General features: G+C 55.1%; 1 protein-coding gene across 1 annotated transcript in view; it reads right to left on the reverse strand.

The window, feature by feature from the left end:
* Positions 1–4,410, reverse strand: part of tnr (tenascin R (restrictin, janusin)) — a 1,257,678-nt gene extending 1,253,268 nt beyond the window's left edge. The window contains exon 1 of the mRNA XM_085982119.1: positions 4,326–4,410. The gene's annotated coding sequence lies outside the window, so the exon portion shown is untranslated. The remainder of the gene's footprint in view (positions 1–4,325) is intronic.
* Between the last annotated feature and the right edge of the window lie 443 nt (positions 4,411–4,853).

The following is a 4,853-nucleotide window of genomic DNA, read 5'->3' on the forward strand; positions in this document are numbered from 1 at the left end:
TGCCAAATTGCCCTGGATCCCATGGGCTCTTACCTTCTTGACCAGTCTCCCATGCAAGACTTTGTCAAAAGCCTTACTGAAGTCCATGTAGACTACATCAAGTGCAATACCCTCATCCACACATCTAGTCACCCCCTCAAAAAATTCAATCAAATCGGTTAGACATGATCTCCCCCTGACAAAGCCATGCTGACTATCTTTGATTAATCCTTGCCTCTCCAAGTGGAGACTAATTCTGGCCCTCAGAATTTTTTCCAATAATTTCCCTACCACTGATGTTAGGCTTACTGGCCTGTAATTCCCTGGTTTATCCCTACTACCCTTCTTGAATAATGGTACTATGTTAGCTGTTCTCCAGTCCTCTGGCATCTCCCCTGTGGCCAGAGAGGTTCTGAAAATTTGTGTCAGAGCCCCTGCAATCTCCTCCCTTGCCTCACACAGCAGCCTGGGATACATTTCATCTGGGCCTGGGGATTTATCCACTCTTAAGCCCGCTAAAACCGCTAGTACCTCCTCCCTCTCAATACTAATTTGTTCAAGTATATCACAATCCCCCTGCCTGATTTCTATGCCTACATCGTCCTCCTCCATAATGAACACAAATGCAAAATATTCATTTAAAACCTCACCTACATCTTCCGGCTCTACACAAATATTGCCACTTTGGTCCCTAATGGGCCCTACTCGTTCCCTAGTTATCCTCTTGCCCTTAATATACTTCTAAAACACCTTGGGATTTTCCTTTATTTTGACCGCCAGTGTTTTTTCATGCCCCCTCTTCGCTCTCCTAATTTCTTTTTTAAGCACCCCCCTGCACTTTCTATACTCCTCTAGGGCTTCCACTGTTTTTAGTCCTTTGTATCTACCAAAAGCCTCCCTTTTTTTCCTAATCCATTCTTGTATATCCCTTGACATCCAGGGTTCCCTGGGCTTGTTGGTCCCACCCTTGACCTTTACGGGAACACGTTGGCGTTGTACTCCCTCTATTTCCTTTCTGAAAGACTCTTTAAGCCTTTCACACTCTGACTATCCCAGTTAATTTTGGGGAAGTTGAAATCCCCTACTATTATTACCCTATTATTTCTACACTTCGCTGAGATTTGTCTACATATCTGTTCCTCTATCTCCCCCTGACTGTTTGGGGGCCTATAGTACACTATAAGCTTCTTCTTTCAATCTAATGTTATCCTTAACTTCTTTAGTTAGCCACGGTTGGATGACTCATCCCTGGAACCATTCTAGTAAATCTCCTCTGTGCCCTCCCTAAGGCCTCGACATCCTTCCTAAATTTTGGTGCCCAGAATTGGACACAATCCGCCAGCTGGGGCCTACCCAGTGTTTTATAAAGGTTTAGCATAACTTCCTGGCTTTTGTACTCTGTTCTTCTATTAATAAAGCCAAGGGTCCCATGTGCTTTTTAAACAGCCTTCTCAACTTGTCCTGCCACCTTCAAAGATTTGTGTACATTCATCCCGGGTCTCTCTGTTCCTGCGCCCGCTTTAGAATTGTACCATTTAGTTTATGTTGCCTCTCCTCATTCTTCCTTCCAAAATGTATCACTTCACATTTCTCTGTGTTAAATTCTCTCTGCCATGTTTCTGCCCATTTCACCAGTCTGTCAATGTCCTCCTAATTCTGTTACTATCCTCCTCATTGTTTTCTACATTTCAGAGTTTCATGCCAACTGAAAACTTTGAAATTATGCCCTGTTTATCCAAGTCCAGTTCATTAATATATATTAAAAAGAGCAGTGGTCCAATACTGACCCCTGTGGAACACCACTGTATACTTCCCTCCAGTCTGAAAACAACCGTTCACCACGACTCTCTGCTTCCTGTCCTGAGGGGCAGAGAGGGAGAGGGTGAGAGGAAAAGGGAGAAGAGGAGAGAGGGGGGAGAGGGAGAGAGAGAGGAGGAAATGGGGAGGGAGGGAGAGGGAGAGGGAGAGGGGGAGAGGGAGAGGAGGGGAGCAGGAGGGGAGATATAGTGGGGGGGAGGGGGCAAAGGGGAGAAGAGGAGAGGAGGGGAGGGGAGGAGGAGAGATGGGAGAGGGATGGGGAGTGGGGAGAGAGGGAGAGGGGGATATAGGTGAGGGGGAGAGGGAGGGGGAGAGAGGGAGAAGGTGAGACGGGAGAGAGGGAGAGGGAGGGCGGGGAGGCGGAGAGGGGAGGTGGGAATGGGGAGGGGGGAGTGGTGAGGGGGAGATGAGGTGAGGGGAGAGGAGGAGGGGGGAGGGGGGAGTTGGGAGAGGGGGAGTGGGGGAGAGGGGGAAAGGGGGATGGGGGAGTTGGGAGGTGGAGGGGGGAGGGGGAGAGGAGGGGAGGAGGTGAGGGGGAAATTGGGAGAGGGAGAGAGAGGGGGAATGTGGGGTGGGGAGGGTGAGAAGGGGAGAAGGGAGGTGGAGAGGGGAAGAGGAGGAGAGGGTGAGAGGGCGAGTGGGGAGGGGGAGAGAGGGAGAGAGGGAGAGGGGGAGTGAGGAGGGGGAGGGGGAGAGGGGGAGAGGGGGTGAGGCGGGGAAGAGGTGAGGGGAGAGGAGGAGGGGAGAGTGAGGGGGAATGAGGAGTGGGGAGGGGGAGGGGGAAGGGGAGAGGAAGGGAGGAGTTGAGGGAGAAATGGGGAGAGGGGGAGAGGAGGAGAGGGTGTGGGAGTGGGGAGGGGAGAGGAGGAGGAGGGGAAGAGAGGGGGAGTGGGGAGGTGGAGAGGGGTAGTGGGGAATAGGAGGGGAGAGGAGAGGAAGAGGGGAGAGAGGGGGAATGAGGAGTGGGGAGGGGGAGAGGGGGAGAGGAGGAGGGGAGAGGAGAGGGGGGTTGGAGTTGAGGGGGAAATGAGGAGAGGGGGAGAGAGGGGGGATGAGGAGCAGGGAGGGGGAGAGGTGGAGGGGGAGAGGAGGGGATGAGAGAGGAGGAGGGGTGGGGAGAGGGGGATTGGGGAGGGGGAGAGAGGGGGAGAGGAAAAGTGGGAGAGGAAGAGGGGGAAGGGGGAGAGGAGGGGAGGGGATGGGGAAATGGGGAGAAGGAGAGAGGGGGAATGAGAAGTGGGGCGTGTGAGAGGAGGGGAGGAGGTGAGGGTGAGAGGAGGAATGGGGAGTGGGGAGAGGCGGAGAGGGCAAGTGGGGAGGGGGAGAGGAGGTGAGGGGGAAATGGGGAGAGGGAGAGAGAGGGGGAATGAGGAGTGTGGAGGGGGAGAGGAGGAGGGGGAGAGGAGGGGATGGGAGAGGAGGAAGGGTTGGGGAGACGGGGAGTGGGGAGGGGGAGTGGAGCGGGGAGAGGAGGAGTGGGAGAGGAGGAGGGGGAGAGGGGGAGAGAAGGGAAGGGGGAAATGGGGAGAGGGGGAGAGAGGGGGAATGAGGAGTGGGGACTGTGAGAGGAGGGGAGGGGGGAATGAGGAGTGCGGAGAGGGGTGGGGATGGGGATGGGGAGAGGGAGAGGCGGTGGGGGAGAGGGTAGGAGGTGAGGGGGAAATGGGGAGAGGGGGAGAGAGGGGGAATGAGGAGTAGGGAGAGGGGGAGAGGGGGAGAGGGGGAATGAGAAGTGGGGAGAGGGGGAGTGGGGAGGGGGAGAGGAGGAGAGGGCAAAATGGGGAGCGGGAGAGAGAGAGGGAATGAGGAGTGTGGAGGGGGAGAGGAGGTGAGAGGAAAGGAGGGGAGGAGGTAAGGGGGAGAGGGAGAGTGGGGATAGGGAGAGAGAGGAGGAATGAGGAGTGGGGAGGGGGAGAGTGGGAGAGGAGGGGAGGAGGAGGGGGAGGGAGAGGGGGAATGAGGAGTGGGGAGGGGGAGAGGGGGAGAGGAGGGGAGGAGGTGAGGGAGAATGAGGAGTGGGGAGGAGGAGGAGGTGAGGAGGAGGGGAGAGAGAGGGGGAATGAGGAGTGGGGAGGGGGAGAGGGGGAGAGGAGGGGCGGAGGTGAGGGAGAATGAGGAGTGGGGAGGGGGAGATGGGGAATGAGGAGTGGGCAGGGGGAGAGGGGGAGATGGAAAGAGAGGGGGAATGAGGAGTGAGGAGGGGGAGAGGAGGTGAGGGGGAGAGGAGGCGGGGGAGTGGGGAGTGTGGGAATGAGGAGTGGGGAGGGGGAATGAGGAGCTGAGAGAGGGGATGACATGAAGGGGATGAGAATATATCTTGCATGCACAGTGAGTGCTGTCCTTTGACGGTTCAAATACAAATGCCAGTGCTTAAATGGAGGAATCTACACAGAATAACACAGCACAATGTCAGCAGCTCGTGCAGTCTGCAGCAGGACTGGGAGAGACACGGCCTGGTGAGATTAGGCAGTCACGGTTGACACACACAACCTGCCGCTGGCTGATTGAAGAGAGCTCTGTAAGCTTACCTTATTCAGCAGCTGATACCCCGCTGAGTGGGACTGGTCCTTGTACATAGATCGCCTGCGTCTCCCTCTCCTCCTGACTGCCCCTAACCGAGAACAAAAATATACAGGACTGGTTGGATCGAACAATTCAAGCGCCTCTCGCACAGCCCCCTTCGATAGATGCCTTCAATGTGTTCACACACAGCCCTGCACCTGCAATCCTCACACTCCCTCTGCTCCACAATCTGCACTGTCTTTCCAGCAATTCCTAGATTTATTTGATTCATACATTTCTTGACAAAGTCAACACACAAGCTTTTATGTTGGGGCATCACTAGACAATGCCCCAGTCACCGGAAGCCCCTCATCTCCACACCCCAAACCCATTCTTACTCTGTCTTATATTCAACGAAATACGGTTCTGATTCTCGTCTCCCGCACATCACACAATCCGGGTCGCAAGAGATCATCGGGACACGAGCTGCAATCCCTCAGTGTACACGTGTCTGTGACCAGCAGGGTCTGTCTCAGTCCCTCAGCGTACACGTG

The sequence above is a fragment of the Somniosus microcephalus genome, chromosome 3, assembly GCF_052327205.1.
Source record: "Somniosus microcephalus isolate GS21.2 chromosome 3, FLI_Smic_1.0, whole genome shotgun sequence".
NCBI classification, from domain to species: Eukaryota; Metazoa; Chordata; class Chondrichthyes; order Squaliformes; family Somniosidae; genus Somniosus; species Somniosus microcephalus.